The following is a 20,753-nucleotide window of genomic DNA, read 5'->3' on the forward strand; positions in this document are numbered from 1 at the left end:
GACGATTTTCCCATTAACGCCTGACGCAATTTTGTTCATATTCATAAATGAATGTCACATAAATAACCTAACGATATGGTATAATTCCATCATCCTAAAAAGCTAGAAGTGGTATATTACTTTTCGGGGCAATTTTTACCCTACGATTTTGTCGAGAATGACTCTGGCAATTTTGTTCGTATTTCATAAATAGCCTAACTCGTTTGTCCTGAAAAGATACACAAGGGATATTTTATTCTTGGGGATGACTTTTTTGACGATTTCTCAGAAAGTACTCAGACGCCTTTGCTCATAGTTTACATACAATTATTTCTTTAATAATTCTAATATATGGCATAAGTTATTTCTAACAGAAATATGACCAATGGGTACTTTACTTTTGGACATAAGTTGCTTCGAACAAAGTTTTCCAAAAACACATTATTTTATTCGCATTTCTCAATTAAATGTTTCAGTAATAGCTGCAGCCTAACACGAGTCAGTTTAAGAAATTCGAGCGAAAAAATTCAGTGCGTTTCATCCGTACCCATTCTTAAATATATTTTTAAATGTTACACCTAATCACAATTTTCCTAACAAAATCGAAGCTTCTATTTAAATGTGCCTTGTTGTTGCAAAATGGTTCAAGTCCATTGGTTCTGGATTTGATTCCCGGTGAGAGCTAGTGTATTTTTATCCAACGTTAAGGTATAGGTAATAAGTAGGTGCAAAGAGAAAAGTGTTGAAACAAGCCTAACCAACCTAATAAATAATACAAAGAAATAATACAATATTACGAAATTATAGAAGAAACGTTGTTAATATTAGATATTTGCGTGTGAGATTGTCCAACCGATGACTGTCAACTCCAAAGGTAAGAAAGTGAAACATCCAATACCAGGTTAATCAGTGGTCTCTAGGTAAAGCTATCCTACTAGGAAGTGATTGAGATACCAAAAAATGTTGTAATCGCTTTGAGACATGTTAGGAGAATACATTGGGTGAAAGACTTTAATTCATGAATAGTCTGCACCTTCGTTGGTGTATTGAAGTGCGTAGGTGGTGTGTGTTTAGCACATCGGGTTCCTTTGTTGTTAGTCCCAGCTTTCTAGACCGGATGCAGTTATTCCCGGTAGAAAATACAAATATATATATATATATATATATATATATATATATATATATATATATATATATATATATATATATATACATTTCTATTACTATTAAAGTAAATAATTACACTCATTCCCTCAATGTGATACTTGTTTAATTGTATACAGAGAGCTGATCCGTGGAAGAATCGTTCATAATAATAAATAAAATAAACTCGACAAATATTATTGTAAATAATAGGTAAAAGTTGCGTCACACTGTTCATTTTGCTGGGCACGCCAGTGTGGCACGTTATCCGGTTGTGGCACACTGGAATATAGGGTATGGCTTTCTAATTTTTCCCAACTATTTTAACTGCTTCAATTGAAATGAATTTATAATAATAAGAAAGTGAATTTAGTCTTCTTACCCTTCGATTTAGAAATAAGGTCCGCTAGAATTGTATATATAAAAAATTATAATACTTAGAATTTTATAGAGTAGTTTGTTTTATTCGAAATGACATACTTCCTGCAACTGTTTGGGTTGGAATTATTTGAAATCAAATCTTTAAGTTTTACGACCCACAGTTATACCGGGTAGGCTAAAGGACACGGTGATGATGAGAAATGAATGCAATGGTGGAATGAAAAAAGTGGGAGAAAACGGGAGAACCCCGAGAAAACCCATGCACATGGTGTTTCTCCACCACAAAATTCACTTGGTGCGAGCTGGAATCGAACCAAGGATCCCATGCACCAAAGGTGAACGCTTTATCACTGAGCCACCGCGGCCCCTCTGAAATTATTTATAGGAGAGAGTGACTACTTTTATGAAAACTTGATATCGAACACATTTGTTGAAAAATACCAGTTTTTTATGAAATATTGCTTAATATTCAGGAAAACCTAAGTCAGTAATAAAATAATAATAATAATAATAATAATAATAATAATAATAATAATAATAATATTATTATTATTATTATCTTAAATTAAAAAGTCTCTGGACCTAGTGCATTGGACAATTCCACGAATTAAAAAGAATGTGTTTACTTATCATATAAGTGTAGAAGGACTTAATCCCTGTTGCTTTCAATATAAAAAGAAAGTGTCCAACTGTCAAATGATATGCTACATAAAATGCTCTATGCAACATAATGTAGTATAGAGTCATCATTCCAGGTTGTCTAAAGAACACTTTCGTTTTAGCAAGAAAGGAAGAAAATAGAAAATACTGAGTTTTAACCTAGTAGAAAGTTTGCAGATTTAAGAGAAAATGCACAGAGTTGTTGGATATAAAATGTAGTTCGGATTAATGGAGTATGACACTGTAAATATTTTATTGTTTGAAATATACTGGGAGTGACCAAGCCATTACACATGGAAATATCGAAAGAGATACGTTAATGGTGTTATTTGCAAACTTTTTTAGAAATGAAAAAATTAAGGAAATCTCTAAAACTCTGATATCACAGATCCAAATTGACTGACTGTTAAGTAAAACTGCTAAATCTGAGCAAAGCAAAAAAAAAAAAAAAAAAAAGGATTAATGACCTGTGTTAGTTTCAGACATATCATTCTCATATCAAAACTACGATAGAAGTAAATTATGAGTAAAGGTGAATTCACAGTTCTGGAATACCAACAAATACCAACAAATGATTTTGCTATATGTAACTTTTCAGAAAATTTTTTTATAAGGCTTTAGATTTATTTTTATTTTATTTTATTTTATTTTATTTTATTTTATTTTATTTTATTTTATTTTATTTTATTTTATTTTATTTTATTTTATTTTTTTTTTTTTTTGTTTGTTTATTAGCTTCCCCATGCCGTAAACGTCGCCAACTCCTAGTGGCTCACTTGCCGGTAAATGGCGATCGTCGATATAGCGACGCGTCGAAGGATTGCCGCTAGCGTGCCACTAGTGGCAGGGATTCGTCGAGTCGAAGCAGATATCTAGAATCGGGGGTATTGAAGTTACCACAACGTAAGAACGAGGACTTCATTTTGGTCCGCGCTCGTTTGATTTGTCACGGAGAATCGTAAAGGGACCAACATGAACTACCGCCAATCATGTGCATGCGGTTATTATTATATATTATTTTTTTCCTGACGAATTGTTATTATAAGGACAATATTTGAGCTCCGGGGGTCAAGAGTAACTCCTGCCTTTACATCATGAAGTGAAAAATCTTGAGGTGGGTGCGTATAATTGTATGAATTTAGTTGGCAACTGTCGCCGATCACTAGCAAGTGAATATGGGAGAACTATGAAAAAAGTAAATAGACGCTTGCCATTTTGTTATAAAATTACATGACGAGTGCATTTGATTTGATTCCGAACAGTTGTCTTCAAATATACACGGTTAAAGAAGCACTCTGATTAGAAATATTAAAAAGACTTCAACGATTTATCACTCTACAAGCTTTGTCTTCATAATCGCCTCCGTGACGAATTCGGAAGAACACGCAATTAGTAACCCTAAGGTTGATGGTTCACGCCCAGCTCAGGGCACTTTCGTTTTATTTCTTTAAAAATGTTTTTAGACTCATCTTGATGCAAAGAAATTACGCATATAGGCGATTTAACGTATTTTAGGGGAATAATTTTGTGGTTCGTCGGCGTTCCGTCGCTTCTCTGCCGGTGGTGGTATAATTTTCAAGACGGAAGTGGGACCAATTTTTGGCTGCGGGACCGCCAATTTTTGGGGACATGTCACTAGTTGCCTATCGGTGGTCCACCGACGCTTACGGCATGGGATTGTCCCCTCACGAGTGAGGCAGATTGTAATCGACCAAGAGTGTTTTGGAAAAATGGGAAACATCTTTCGACTTCGACTTCTGAATAATCCGTTTAGGACCAAGTCGAATCAAGGCTGCGCCACGGGAAGGTAGAACAAGTGAGGCAATCGTTCCAAGCACTACGCTCGACAGCTTCCGTCTCATTCACGACTTAGACTCTTCAGGAAAAGTAACAAGTTTATAACTTGTAATTTATTCTTTGAGTCAAAGTATTTTGCAATAAACCATCGTTTTGTAAGATATTTTTACGATTGTATACTATTAATTTCGAAAATTGTACTCATAATATAATTTCCCTTCATGGATTTGAAAAAATCAAAGTTGGAACAAAGAAAGATCTCCGATCCACATGTCTCTTCATGTTTGATATGGAAGTCTCTCTTCATTATTGACCCTTAATTTATTTTAGTCCTAGGCAACGCTAATCGACGGGATGGCTCTAAGTGAAAACATTCATTTAGATGGTTAAGTAATCAGGAAATTCCTGCTGTTATTTCACGAAACACAACAGATCTTGAGGAAAAAAAAAAAACAATTTTGCTTACCAGGGGGAGCGAGTAAATCATCTGCTTACGTTTGCTTAACTAGGAAGAAGGCAAGAGCGCCGATCCTGGGGGGCCGGGCCCGCTCAAAGCTCATGTAGGCCTCCTTTGTATTTATGAATATACAATATTTGGCATTATTTGAGTGTAATTTGTCTTAAAATCCTCATATATATATCTTCTGCATTTGAATGCCCCCCCCCCAAATTTACAGAGAAATTGGCGTCCTTGGAAGATCTAGTGAAATGAATAAAAATGTGATAACGTAATACTTGAACAACTCTATCTAATGGAGGAAAGTAAATTAGTATTCAACACTTCTTTCAGTTTTAAGCATTTCAAAGATTCTCGTAATTTAGTAGCGTCCCGGATTTGCATTTTTGAAGTACGGGAACTTTATCTATACCTTAACGTGGGAATCGGTTTCGGACCATGCACTTATGCCGCTTTGCCATAAGAGGCACAAGGAGTTTTTCTTTCGATTTCCTTTGGAATATTGCGAATTGTATAACTTTTAAAACTATGTTTAAAAAAGAATACACATCGACATAATAAGATGATGATCTGATACCTAGGAAATATATTGAATATTTTTTAATTTGTTCTCACGCTTCCAAAACAGTACTTATGCTTTTTTTTATTCCAGCCTTTTAATATAAGCATTTCAGACTATTGTCTGTTCTAGGACGATACAATTCTAGTTCATGTATATGCTAGCTTTGGAAATACAGTAGAGTTTCGCTTATCCGACATAAACAGGCAGGCAGAACGCTGGATAATATGGATGTGTTAAGAAAAGACCTATTAAAATTAAAACTTATGATATAATTTTACATATTACACATCTAATAATAATGTTTTATAACAAATAACTGCACTGCACTGAATCAGGGACGTATCCAGCGTGAGAGCCTGAGATCTGTCTCTCTCCGAAACTCAAGCACTTTTTAATAAACTTGCCTTTACCCTTTTGAGGTTCTTTTATATCAGTTTACTAGTAGTCAGTGTCCAAACTTTGGGCAATGTGCTGTTGCCTTGTTATAATTCTAAGAACATACCATAATGCCATTATACCAGGTGCAGTGGCGTATTTAGGGGGATGGCTTCCGGGCTTAAGCCCCCCACGAAATCTTACTTAGTATAGTAAAGTAAATGAAATATCTTGCAGAATTTTCACATTTCCAGGCAAAGCCGCCCCCCCCCCGAAAGTTAGCAAAGCCCCTCCCGAAACAAAATCGTAAATACGCCACTGACCAGGTGGAATTAAAGAACAATTTTAAATAGGATTAACATTTAGTTTCCGTTCTGTTTTTAACTTTAATATATTAGAACGATACACTCCATGTCTTCTTGCTATTTTTGTTATGTGATATACGTAGCAGACAGTTTTCTTTAGTTACATTTCTCTCGAGTTTCATTTGGTTTGTGCTATAATGCAGTTTCCAAAATAAACCGGTTTATAAATGAAAAGTAGGAAAAAGTTTAAGAGAGGTACAGAACTGTTGCATTATTATTATTATTATTAATTATTATTGATATTTAAAAACATTAGAATTACGTGCTTACGAGGATTCGTGTTGGGCCCCCTCCGAATAGAAAACCTGGATACGTGTCTGCACTGAATGATAGACGTATGAGTCAAGGTGTAGACGGGCGCGCTAGGCGATAGACTCCACAGCATGAAAAATAGATTAAGACCACAACTTGCAGATCTTCTTGCTGATTGGTGCTATTTGCAATGATATATCGGATCATATGGTATGTGGAACAAAGGATGGTCGGATAAGCGAGACCATGGTGTATTGGTGTTTCACGCACCTAAACCTGTAAAATGTTTGTATAAACAATTATCTTTCACTCCCTAGCTAAATTTGTGGGTATGATCACACACCTTGCCTCATAAAGTATAGTCTTATAAAGAAAAAAATATTTTTTTAGCTAAAACCTAAAGAAAAGCCAACTTCATTTTTTTTTTTTTTTTTTTTTTTTGTTTGTTAAATAATGGCAAACTAGTTCACTTCATCACGATAAATCACGTTTGGTACTAAGATGTCTTTTTCTGTCCGTATATATCCTTCACACTTCGTTGGAGACAAAACTGTTTTTTCCCCCAAGAAAACAGGATGAGAGAAACTATACAACAGCATGAACAGAAAACAATAGCTATTAACAATAGTTTCCTAATCCTGGATAAATACGTCATTACAGCAAAATATCAGTAAGTTGTCCTTATTATATTGCTTCGGTTCTTATTAACATGAAAATTATAATGTAAAAAAAAAAAAAAAAGGGATGGGATGGGATTCGATGTGGTGTCAAAATAATTAAAAAAACTACGACTCCGCCACTCTACCCACCGAACCACGGAGGCTACATAGTGTTAGCTCCTTTTTTTAAAGAAATAATCTTCATAACCATGGTGCGTATCGCTTCGAACCTTAAGATAAGAGTTTTTCTGTTTAATTCTATATTTTCGTACGACATCTTAGTTACAGAAGCTAATTTATATTTGGCAGGCAATCTACACACTAGGTTTTAACCAATAAATGCAACATTTTAGTCCACTATCCAGTTCCTTGATCCAACTCCTCGATTCCCCTACTGAATTCCCTCCGCAATTGTGATCTGCTGCTGAAAAAATCCCTGGAAATCATCGTTGCCAGTATGCACAAAACCGAGCATAATTTTGTTTTTTGCTTATATTTTTATTATTTTATTATATTTTTTGGAAATATCTCCTTAGATGGATTGCTTTCTATTATCTCCACATACTAATAACTGAATTTTACCCATAAACGTAAGGAAAATGGAATAAATGCGAAAAATCTTGAGTTACAGTATACGCGCAATTTTTTTTGCGCATGGGAGTACCTGTAAGGCGCACACAAATGATAGAAAAAAATTATTCGAGCAAAGCACATCTCTTTAGAATGAATTAAGTAGAAAGCTCATTAAATATGAGAGAAACTAGTTGCAAAAAAAAAAAAAAAATCAATAAATAGATCAAGATATTTAGAATATTTAATGTATAATAAATATTATACATTATACACGATTAATGTAAAATAACCATTGAAATTAACAATAAAGCATAATTTGAAAAAAAAAGCATAATTAAACAAGAAATAAAGCATAATGTGGGTTGCTCTAACAATTAAGTTGTATGAAGACGAGAAGAAAACCAAAGCTGATTCCTGAACGAATTTCGTTGATCATCTTTGTGTCGACAAAAACGCATTCCTAGAAACCTACAAGCTAGGTATCATCTCTGTGATTACATCAGTTTCTAGTGCTACATGTGAAAGGTCATTCTCTTCTTTGAAAAGATTAAATACTTGTATACGCATTTCAATGACTCATGATAGGTTGAAAAACTTAGTGTTACTTTATATTGAGAAGAAAATTGCTAAATCGTTAGATCTTTAACAAGTTGTGGATATGTTTGCTGTTGCCCACACGAATAGGAAGATCCTCTTCAAGTAGAGGCATGAACCTATAAGTTATTTTCTTTACCTGTAAAAGTGTGTTTGCTTCCACTTAAGTCAACCAGCTACACATATTTTAAACGCCATGATTAAATAACTATTTACTTATATTAGAAATCAATTGCATTAATGAATCGTAGTTGTTTGAGGTACTAAATTCTTATATTTTCACTGTTTTCCAAAGAGTAAAATCATAAACAACATTCACCTTGAATACACACACACACACTCACACACACACACACACACACACACACACATATATATATATATATATATATATATATATATATATATATATATATATATATATATATATATAGGAGATGGTCCCCTCAAAATCCTCTTGGGCCCTTCATTGGCCCCCCCTGAAAAAAAACTAGCTACGCTACTGGACACCATGCACCAGAGATGAATTCTCTATCACTGAGCCACCGCGGCTCTGCTTTGGCTTGGTCGTCCATATCCAATATCTTTTTTGGTGTTGCTTAAACAACTTCTAGTTTTGTTCTAAATCCAGACTCCATATTGGCGTAGACATTAATATTACAGTCGATTGGTAAAATCAATCTTCCACATTTAGAAATTGAAGTACACACAAGTACAAAAATAAGCATTTACCATAAAATCACTAGCTGCAAGTGTTCAAAATAGATTTATAGTTTCTATAAAATCAATTGAAAATTGCTATTTTTAATTAGGCAGCTAGTTAAAAACAACAGCTTTCGACTCCAGCCGAGTTTAAACTCAACCTAAACTCAGTTGACCAAAGTGAACTGACCCGACCCGTTTGAGAGCACTAGCGGTAACATTCTGTCGATGGAGAGGCAGTTTAAGATTGTCATAGCAGATGCATATTTCGTCTGAAGTGACAATCCAGTGCAGGAAACTCGTGAAAAGGGGAAAAGTGTTGCCCATCACAATCTCACATGACCTGAAACCAACGTTATATATATATAAATCCGTAATTTTATATTCAAGGGCTCAGCCTAAGTTGCTTTGTAAGATATTGTGTATTCAGTTATATTTACATCTTAAACATTACTTGTATTTTAATAATGGAAGAAGGAAGGGTCAAAACAGAGATGTTCACCCTCGCGAGGGTGGCCCTCTCGAGGGCATCCTCACCCTCAAGTTTCCTCGCCCACAGTGACGCGAGGGCGAGGGAGCGCGAGGGCGAGGACAAGTTTTGGCCGTGAGGGCGAGGGTGCGCGAGGGCGACGACAAGCTTCGATGGCGAGGGTGAGGGTGCGCGAGGGCGAGGAAAAGCTTCGACGAAGAGGGCGAGGGTGCGCGAGGGCGAGGACAAGCTTCGATGGCGAGGGTGAGGGTGCGCGAGGGCGAGGACAAGTTTCGGCAGCGAGGGCGATGGTGCGCGAGGGCGAGGAAAAGCTTCGACGAAGAGGGCGAGGGTGCGCGAGGGCGAGGACAAGTTTCGGCAGCGAGGGTGAGGATGCGCGAGGGCGAGGACAAGCTTCGATGGCGGGGGTGAGGGTGCGCGAGGGCGAGGAAAAGCTTTCCCCAGTCAGAATTTTTAAACTATCCTATCTCTTCAAGTCAACAATTGTCTGTTTTGCATTATTACTTTTCAACCACAGAGCAAAATAATTCAGTCACTCTACTCCTGTTTTAATTGATGTATGGCAGCGTGTAACAAATTGTTGCGAGGTCCTGGGCAAGAAAAGTTTGTGATCGCCCTTTCAGTTTTTAATTGCTAATTATAATAAAATTTCTGGAAATCAATTAATCTACACATTTAATTATTTTTGCTAAAGAAAATTAAAGTTCGTTCTCTTACTTTCTAGTTCCACCATTTCTTTCATCATCATTCACTTGCAATTTCATCCATCTCCCTTAGCAGTTACATAACTCTGGGGCGCTAAACTAAAGATTTCATCTTTTCTTTCATTACTACAATCTTAAAGTTTGCACGTATTAAAGTTTGCACGACATTATTAATTGTTGAATTGGTGGATTTATAAAAGTCAGTGCTAAATCATTTTAGGCTCGATAATCTTTCCAAGGCCCCTGGAGGCGCTAAGCTCTGAGTGTGCCATTTAGGGAGGAACGGTGGCTCAGCGATAGAGAAATTACCTTTGTTCGAAGGGTCTCATGTTCGATTCCCGTCCAAGTAAGTTCGTGGTAGAGGACATCGTGTTCGTGGGTTTTCTGGGGATTCTCCAGTTTCCTACCACATTCTCATTCAATTATTTCTTTCATCATTCACTTCTGTCTCCTTTAGCATTTAGCTTGCATAATCGTGGGATCTTAAACTAAAGATTTCATTTTTCATTTGCCTTTACGTATTTGTAGTGAAAGGAATCCTTGAGACAACGTTTGAAAGATATCATTTCATAATTGTGGGAATTACTGAAAGTAAACTTTCCAACAATGATAGCTGCCAAAAATGAACCAAGACCAAAGTGATAAAGTGCACAAATTGGCCCCTAGGGTAGTTTCTTAAGACAGTTTCATATTTATGGCAATTATTGAAAAAAAAAAAATTAACATTGTTAAGGTAGGCAAATGTATCTCTATTAGTGGTGAATATTAACAATATTTGAGCATCGAAATTAACCTTACAAGCACATTGGCACATTTCAGTTTATATTTTAAAATACCAATTAACTTAGATTCACATCCAAATCAATGAAGTCATTCATGTTATAGGTTAGAGTGGGTATATATTTCCGAGTGATAATTCGACAATAGTGTTCTGAAGTATTTTATTTGTTTGCTGACGGAGTTTCAAAATTAAGCTCTTTAGATCTTTCCCTTTGAATTTGTTCAAATTCCTCAGTTACGCTACATACATCAAGGATGGCCAACGTGTTGACTGTCAAATTCTGACAGATAGTCCGCGGCAGACACTCTACCGCCACTCATCAAACCTTGATTTCACCCTCACCCTCATGAGAGCCGCCCTTGTGTGGCTGAATACTTATGCTTGCATCGTAGTTCAAGGAATATTTTGAAGTAAAGGCATTGGATACTGTTGATAAATGATGTAAACGTCACTATCGACCGAGATCTCCATTGTAACAGTTGTTCCATTTTAGGTGTTCCACAGTAAGTTATACGATGATATGTTTAGTTTCCTTTCTTTAGGACGTATGTTAAGCAAGGGCGGATCCAGGATGGACTTCTGGTGGGGGTGGTGGGTTGTAATACTGCTACTTAGAGCTACTTTTAAGAGCTCCAAACTCTGGGATGCGTTTTATTTGTATATATAAAATAAAGAAGTTTCCTCTTCTGGGGGGGGGGGAGCGTTCGCCCCGATCGCACCCCCTGGATCCGCCACTGACGATAAGGAAATAATTCAACAAATAGGTTGAATAATTGATGCTCTGATCCTCACGAAGGAGGCCCTCTCGAGGCCTCCTCACCCTCAATTGAGGGCGAGGGTGCGCGAGGGCGAGGAAAAGTTTTGAGCACGAAGGCGAGGGCGAGCGAGGATAATGGACAACTCCTATCGCGAGGGCGAGGACAAGCTTCGATAGCGAGGGTGAGGGTGCGCGAGGGCGAGGAAAAGCTTCGACGAAAAGGGCGAGGGTGTGCGAGGGCGAGGAGAAGCTTCGACAGCGAGGGTGAGGGTGCGCGAGGGCGAGGACAAGCTTCGACGGCGAGGGTGCGCGAGGGCGAGGACAAGTTTCGGCAGCGAGGGCGAGGGTGCGCGAGGACGAGGACAAGCTTCGATGGCGAGGGTGAGGGTGCGCGAGGGCGAGGACAAGTTTTGGCCGCGAGGGCGAGGGTGCGCGAGGGCGATGGACAATTCCATTCGCGAGGGCGAGGGTGAACGAGGGCGAGGGCCAACTGCTACTGCGAGGGCGAGGGTGAGTGAGGTCGAAGTAAAATGAACATCTATGGGTCAAAAGTTTACTACTAGTTCGAAATTTTATAATGTACGTATCTCACATATACAAAATGAGTAACAGGGTATGCCTAATTTAAGTATTCAGTTGTCAGTGATATGAGCTGCAACAGCGGATGCAGAGACCTTTTCGTCCAGAATCCCGTTGCTTTGCACCGCGGGTTTTTACGGCTCTGCTGACAGGACTTCTGTTACCCCATTTTCTATAGTATGTTCCACTCGCCGTGCATTTGTTTCACGAAGGTACTTTTCTAAAAAACAAAAAAAAAACAAAAAAAATAAATAAAATAAAATAAAATAAATAAATAAATAAATAAAATAAATAAATAAAAACGTAATTCTGCTCTAGACATCTCTCTGATTATCATATAGCACAATTACCAGGGAGAAAAATCGTTTAAATCATATTTTATGAAAGTGTATGAAACTCCATGATGCAAAATGGTGTGGTATATTTCACTCCGTAGGAAACATGAAACTTCTTATTCTTCTTTTAGTGTATGCGGCTAAAAGTCATACAATTCCCTTTATAAGAGAGGAAAAGACAAATTTTAGGAACTGATGATAAGAGAAAAGGAAAGAATAAAATGTCATCTAATGGCGCTTTAAATAATCTTTCTTAATTTCTCATCTGGAAGTCGTTCACTGTCCAGGATCTTTCTGGCTTCATTACAATGCTGCTTAATTTTGAAATGAATCATTGGAAACTGATAAACGAGATTAATCATCTATAATTTATAGTCAGCTTAAAAACGCAGACCTGGAAGAAACTTACAGCCTATAGGAACAAAGCAAAAGGAAAGTTGGAGGTACACGTTACTGAGGGAGAGACATACATATATTGTAGATGCGTACGCAAAATTAAATATGGAAACCATTGGTTTCATATCACCTTGCTTTCTTGAACGTTGTTGATAGCAGTAATTTAATTTTATATTCTTCCTACCATTCTACAACATTTTCGTACGTGTAAAGTTTCCGGCAAATTCGTGTAGGATATCGTATGTGCTTAGAGATTAAAGTTGAAAACGTAAGTATGTGTGTGTGTGTGTGTGTGTGTGTGTGCTCTCGCTCATTTGAGTGTTGTAAAGAGAGATACTATTATCATCGATACGTCAGTTTTCTGTTAAATTATCAGCATATATCTGAGTTAACAGAAATGTCATAGATTCAAACAGTTTTAAAGTAACCTACTGCTTTATAGATAGTAGATTTATAAAATAATAGAAACACCCGAAGTACAAAACCTGCCATATGTCTGATTTGGCAACCGCAGCGGCGGGTTATGGGTGATGAGTTATGTTAAGGCAAACTCCGTACAATTGCAGTGTAAAATGGCGACTTCTCTGATTTCCAGTAGTGTTGCTTGTGAGATTAAAAAAAAAAAAAAAAAAAAAAAATCTCGTCTCGAAAACGAGATAAGAGAAAAGACGTGAAGTACAGTGTTAGATTTGAGATGATACAAGAATAAAACGTACGGCCCACAACACTAAACGTTGTCCTTCCAGTTTCTTTAATTAAATCTCGTTAAGCTGCAATTATTATTCAAACCTTTATCTGTGGAATACGAATGAAATTGTATTTTGGGTAAACTTCGTTGGGAGAAGTAAACTATCCGCTATGAATATTTTCATAAGGAATAACTTATGCAACGTTATAGGTTAATAATGGAATACTTAGATATGAAGAGAAACGGCTGAATCAAAAAAAAAAAAAAAAAAAAAAAAAAACGAAAGGAAACTCACCTCAAAAGTCTCACTTTTTCAGGTCAAACTAATATACAGGATTTTCACTTATTATGTACCCAAAATCCACTGGTGAAATCCTCACACCTAAACAATAAAAAAGTCCATATGAACATAAGTCGAAAAATGCGTTGTTTCAGAGTTACGAGATGCCGAAATCGAGAAAATCGTAACTTTGAGGCTGCCTAGTTCGAAAACTGAGATACATCAAATGCGGTTAAAGGGCTATTAGAAGAACTAGTGCACTCTCTATCTAAATACTTATGTTTCAGAGTTGGATTGTACCGGCGCATATGATTTTAGAGAGAGAAGTGGAAGAACTGAACATATACCGTAGCTCTCTATAAAATCCGTTGCGCCGATACGTCCCAACTCTGAAACATGGTTATTTAGATAGACAGTGTACTAGTTTCTCTAATATTACGTTAACCGCTTTTGATATTTCTCACAGTTTTCGAGTTAGGTAGCCTCAAAGTTACAATTTTCTCGATTTCGGCATCTCGTAACTTTAAAAGAACGCGTTTGTCGCCTTATGTTCATATGGACTTTTTTAATTGTTTAGATGTGAGGATTTCATCAGTGGATTTTGGCTATATAATAAATGAACACCCTGTATAGTGTTAGCATAAATCATTCATTCATTTTGAAAATGCTGTATTTTCAAAAGTATTACACGTATACCCATGACAGATAGATGATGAAGATAACCTCAAACTCACCAAGTTTTATACCTTATACAACTGTTCAATATGTGCTCCTTTGCTGACATGACAACGTCCAGACGACGTCTTCTCTCTTACTTTCCTTCCATTTTCGACAGGTACTAACCTCTTACTGCCATACTGCCACATCCGACCGGAAAGATAATGGACTCGTGCTGCCACCTGGAATACACAATACAAACTTTGTGAGTTTGTGGTTCTTTTCTTGTGCGTACTGCACTACTTTCGAAAATGCAGTCTTTTCAAAACGAATGAATCATTATACCAACTCTGTATCATACTGTCAGGTTATAATGACGTGTTTGTTTATGTAATATGAGGACAATGGCCTGAATCTTTAAAAAAAATCCCGAAAAGCTCATTCCAAGAGTAAACTATCCCTTGTAGTTTTCTTTTTTTTCTTTTTTTTCTTTTTTTTTAACAAATGAGTTACACATTGCCCGGCTATTAATGCAATATGTATTTATGAACTATGAACGAAATTCCCTGAATCACAATCGGCTACCACTTACATGACGAATATGTGGTCTGGTTGCGCGGACGAGACCGCTAATGTGCTACCATAACGCAAGGTCTGTCGACCCTACTCTTCCTTTCCTCTTTTAAAAGCGCGGAACAGTAGGGTCGACGGACCTTGACCATAACGCATTACCACAACGGCCATGGTACCGCAAGACTACGGATGACTGAAACATGTGTTGTTGGATGAGTCTTCATTCACTTTATATCAAATCCGAGCAATCTTTGTGTGGCCGACGCGCAATCTTTGTGTGGCTGACGCTCAAAGAACCATATGATCCGTGTTGTCTCCACCCTATCGCGATACATGGCGACATCTCTGTGATACTGTGGGCCCAATCTTATGGTTTTGAGTGAATCCTCTGGTGTTTCTTATCAATAGCATCGATACCTGTAATGTTGCCGTTTCCGAGGATCATGTGCATCCTGTGGGCCATATCTTATTTCTGGGCAATAACACCGTGTTCTAGAATGATAATGCGCTGATTCACACAGCAGGTTTTCAAAACGTCTGAATGAATTTGAACACTTCTCATAGCCCGCCCAGTGCCCAAATCTGTACACAATTGAACAACTATGGCCCGTTTTGGAGGTACAAATCTGGCGAAAATTTCCACTTTCATCCTTTCACAGAACTAAGTAATGCTTTGCACGCGGAAATGTGTAATCTTCTACTTGCTACCGTTCCTTCCACGGTCTCTATGATTCCTTCCACGTCTCACGAGATTTGTTTTGAGGGCGAAAGATGATCCAACACCATATTAATCTGGTAGGGTTGCAGTTTTTTAAGTGTTTCTATTATTTTTATAGCCATCTGTATTAATTCTGTCCTTGCGATTAGTTTTATTTTCCCATTTCGTAAATGTAGGAACATGAAATGTGTACTAAATAATACATACTCAGTTTCATGTTATTGTCAGCGATCAATGCATTATTAGCCGAAAACTAACTGTAAGAAACTTTAACAAAGATTTTGAAGCCTATCAAAAATTGAATTCTTCACCGCACGAGAAAACAAAGTGAGATTTTTCATTTTTAGAAAGTTGTGGGAAATGAAATTGTAAGAAAGTTGAAACATAGAAAGAAGCTGTCATTGTTCACTCTCGGTGTTGAATCGATAAAATGTACAGTTCGCGGCTTAGAAATCGGTACAAGAATTTTAAGTCCAAATTAATAACAAACTCTTGTCCCATTTGCTTATGCATTCAAAAACACACATCTCGATCGACTATTTTTTGATATGCAATACAGCTCACCCCCTCCTCCACTCCTTGTCTAAATGAATGCGGGACGTAATATACTCTTTCCATTCAGACAAAAAAAAAAAAAAAAAATGTTTAAAAGCTTTACCAGGTTTACAAGGTTTATTGCTCTAAATTAGTCTTTTTCATTCGTTTGTTCTAAAATACCTTTGTAAAGCCTGAATTAAGAAAAGAAAAAAAAAAAGTCTCAGTGTTCCCATAGTTTCATAAATGCCTTTATTTGCATTCTGTCCCTTCTTCAAAGATTCCATATCACGTCAAGCTAGAAGATGCTCTTTGTGAAATCTATGGAAATTGCCAATCACGGGGGTAGGTTTTGTGCTTCCCAAAGTCTGTAATGCGGGCGCAGAGCTCTAAAAATTACTGACAGAAATGAGCGTTATTTAATGATTAATTTCATTTCTTGTCAGTAATTGCAACCAAATGTTTCAGGGTAGTCATTTTGACAGGACTGGAGGATGCAATTTCCCCTCCCTTGAGCTTGATCCTCTTGTATTAAATGTTAAGCCTTACTGTAGCTCATTTTCCTACGTCATATAGCGATTAACTTTTGCACGACGACGACAATCGGGCGGTAGTACAATGTTCCATTGTTACTCACGGTACGTTTGTCAGAAACAAATAGTACAGTGGATGGTACGATACAATATGGGTCACTGGATGAATTTCAAGCGAATTTAGTATACGAATAAATTATTATCTGGGGGATAGGGTACGACACTGAAACCATTCCTCGGAAGTAACAGAATGCGAAAGATATTGATGTTAAATTCATAGTTTTCGGGTTCGCAGAGATGAAAAGTGGCACTCCAGACGAGCACTTCTCACTTGTCTTTAGCCATGCGTAAATGGAAAATGGCTTTAAAATTATATTTTTCCATTTAAGTAGATCGTTTTTAAAAACTTGTCTTTCAGCTTTATGTGTTAATTAGTTTGTATTTCTTAGTTATAATTACATATATTTTCCTTTTATACTCTATTCTATGTTATATACAGGGTGTCCAATATACAATGCAACCCGGAGTTCGGATAGTAAAACTTTTGAACCTGAAGTTATACACAAATAATGGTTATACCAAAATGAAGCCTTGTTCATGCATATATTTTTAAACCAGGAAGCAGCGATTGAAGTACACTAGGAACCACACTGTGTTGCCAGATGTAACCGAAGGTGTAATTCAATTTATTTGCAAAACATTTAAATTGAGATTGACTCATACGTATGGATGTTCTGTCGTTAATTTTCAGTTGCTTGGTTGGAGTAGCTTGGAAACTATGGAGCAGAAGAAAGAATTATTCATTTGCACCGATAACTAATTGGATGAAGCCTCTGTAAAGGGGAACTAGGGAAATCGTAGTTTTCATAAATTAACACTCTGAATTGGCAACCCTGCTGACGTTTCAGTTCATCAAAAGGTGTGTTAAGAATCTGTCTACATTATGCAATTCCTGAAAACAATGAAAAACAAACTTGAAAATTATCATGATAAAATTTTTACTTACATGCACCCGGCAACACTGCTATTCATTTCTATGGGGCTATTTAAAGCAAAAGGTATACAAGAACAATTCTCGAACTATTCAAGACCTGGAAACGAACATTTGCAGTGTCATTAAGAACATTAACACTTCTAATCTTCGTAAAGTTGCTGCCAACCTGATGAAACGTGTGAACCAGTATTGGAATCAAAACAGGGGACATTCCCAGCATACGCTGTAGAGCTGGTAACTCATTTCTGATAGTAGCAGTGTTGCCGGGTGCATGTAAGTAAACGTTTTATCATGGTAATTTCAAAGTTTGTTTTTCATTGTTTTAAGGAATTGCATAATGTAGACAGGTGCTTAGCACACCTTTAGATGCACTGAAACATCAGCAAAGTTGCCAATTCAGAGTGTTAATTTATGAAAACTACGATTTCCCTAGTTCCCCCTTAGAGGCCTCATCCGATTAGTTACCGGTGGAAATGAAAAACTCTTTTTTTCTGCTCCATAGTTTCCAGTATTTCTTATTTGCATTTTATGTCTTATACATTAGAAGAGAAGCTTATAATAATTCAGAGCAACAGGGACATACACGTGATGTAGGCCTTGGCGATCCAGAGCCACCCGCCGCCCGAAGTCACTGCTTTTCTGTAAATTTTACGTAATTTTAGAGCTGATGATTTTAGTACAGTACATTTTAGTACAGTATATACCACATCTGGAATATCACTATGTCAGTAACCCCGAAAACTATGCATTCGACACAAATATACGATGTTTTCGATTCTTTTTTGCCTGTCACTTTCCTACTCTGACGTCCATGCCAACCAAGGCTTAACTTGGACTTAAGCAGCATCAACAGTGTCACTATTTATCTTTGCAATCCAGAAAACTATGAATTCGACACTAATATCGTTCGTATTTGACTACTTTTACAGTTACCTTTTCTCCCTTATTAGGAATGGTTTGTGTCTTGCCCCCACAATTATTGATGTTTCTGGCACCTCTCTACTCGTTCTGCGTATTCCTTATCCTTCGTTCCTTTGACATCTTCCCGGGGAAAAAGTTGAAGTAGAAACGTCGGGTACAGTATTTTTGGAATAGTGATTCATTGTTCTGCCTAATAGGATTTTTTTTTTCTTTTTTGCGTGATATACTTCGGAATCGTGAAACAGTTGCAATTCGTTTTTGACAGATCTAAGCATCAATATAGAGAGGACCAAACAAATAAGTAAAATCTCATCTACACGTCCTTTTTTTTTTCTTTTTACTTTTGCGGTTAATCAGTAGTTTATGGGCAGAGACAAGAATAGACAGATAACCCCTCTAAGTTGTACACCAGAAAATGTGTCCAGATTAGAGGGAAGTCCAAATGTGCGAGATAAGGAATTCTTAATTGTAGTAAATCGTATACGTAATAATATCGTATTTCGCACTCCAATTATGTAAACATGTTACAGTATTTTAGAAGAGTTTGTTATTTCATACTGTACGTATTTGTATTGAAGTATATGAAAAAACAGAATCGTCCGGAAATGATCTGTAGAAAATACCGATCTTTTCTTCACTATGCTTTTTTATTGAACGTCTCGTTTAGGCACCCTGGCTAAGGGAAACTGTGCTGATGATAATGAACGAAGTGATAGAATGAATAAAGTAGAAAGATCCTGAGAATCGCGAGAAAACTCTCGGTGTTTGTCCACCATAAAGCTCGCTTTGGCGAGTGCTGGGGTCGAACCAGACACACTACGCACCGTTGGCTATGTAGTAGTAGACAAGTAACAGTTCACTTATATAACTATAAATTTTAATCGAATTCTAAGAACCAATAGAAATTGCATTGTACTCACTTGAAATTAGTTTGCACTCTATCGTAACTTTAAAAATGTCAGTAAGAATAGTTTTTCTTTCTTTTTCCAACTTTCTCTTCGTCCACATATTTTCAGTTTTTTCCCGATAGCGACCGAAGTTCCAACTAGTCCAACACACGATTTGAGAAAGTATATTGTTAAAGTCGTTCCAAACATTCCACAGCTCCTTTATGGGTGACTGTTTTCTGTGTACAACAGCTTCAGCATTATTCTCTTCAGCTTCTTCGTCTTGAAAGAAATATTCATTCTTTGATGTTGAGAACGTCTGCTTCACTAAATTATTCGATTTATTAGTGCACGTCTCTGCAAAATTATAATTCTTTCACATCGTATTTACTCTTTTCACAGCTTTTTATCTCAACAGGGAAAAATAAGTTTTAAACTCATAAGCGGGTTTCCAATGTTCAAAATAACGGAGTGTCTAGGTTACAGGGGCTTAAATAAATAGAAACAAGTACGAGTTTCTCCCGTTTCAATAACAGTGTCCAAATTAGAGAGGTGTCCAAATTGAGTCGTTATGTTAACAAGATGGTTAATTAACATTATCCTTAAATTAAAGTATAGTCAGTGTTAGAAATGTAAGCCCCTTACTACAGCCTACAAGTTGTATAAACTTCGAAAAATGATATTCCTTGTGAAACGTTACGCTGTGTCTGTATCGGAGTCGTTGTCCACCTGTTCTAAAAATATTTAAAACGTGTACAGAGTAAATTTTGAATTTCGGTTGAACATTATATTCAGGAGTCATTTCCCTCAGTTTTCATATAATGAAAAAATCCTAATTGTCTTATGTCAAGGATCTACTTCAAGGATTATTGTGGGTTTATACTTATTATTCTATAATAATTGCACTATGGGATGTACATAAGTGTAATCGCGGGTGTATCATGTAATCGCGTAAGTATTCAATTGCATTCTTTCCATTTCAAAAAACAACTTGAGTATAACCAAATGTATTTAATGAAAACAGATCACGTATCGCTAGTGGTGATGATATACTTCCTTAATTGTCGAGTAATGATAATAATAATATTTTTGTTTTGTCTGTCTGGTGAGCCAGTGGATAGAGCCACTTGCTAGCCATTTCAGATTGCAGCAGAATTTTCATAATTTTGTAAACAAAGAATACGTTAATTTGAACTGCCTAAAAGAAGGATCAAATAGTAATCTAGGATATCTCTCATACAATTATCATTCGAAGCCATTTCTAGTAAGTTACCTGCAACAAATTGAAGAGTTTTTAGATTGCCTTTAACAAACACCTCGTTTTGATGCATGAGCTATCCATCTTCATACCCCCTCATAATTTTCTCCCGTTATAACTTCTCTGGGTTTGATCATATTTTCAGGTCATCTTTAGATAATTTTGCTTT

The 20,753-nt window shown here is 36.7% G+C and overlaps 1 protein-coding gene across 12 annotated transcripts in view; it reads left to right on the plus strand.

Moving 5' to 3' along the window:
• exd (PBX homeobox extradenticle) overlaps positions 1-20,753 on the plus strand; it is a 1,150,921-nt gene that overhangs the window by 609,597 nt on the left and 520,571 nt on the right. The window lies entirely within an intron of this gene.

This window comes from Thermobia domestica, chromosome 7 (assembly GCF_964235325.1).
Source record: "Thermobia domestica chromosome 7, izTheDome1.hap1.1, whole genome shotgun sequence".
Classification (NCBI taxonomy): Eukaryota; Metazoa; Arthropoda; class Insecta; order Zygentoma; family Lepismatidae; genus Thermobia; species Thermobia domestica.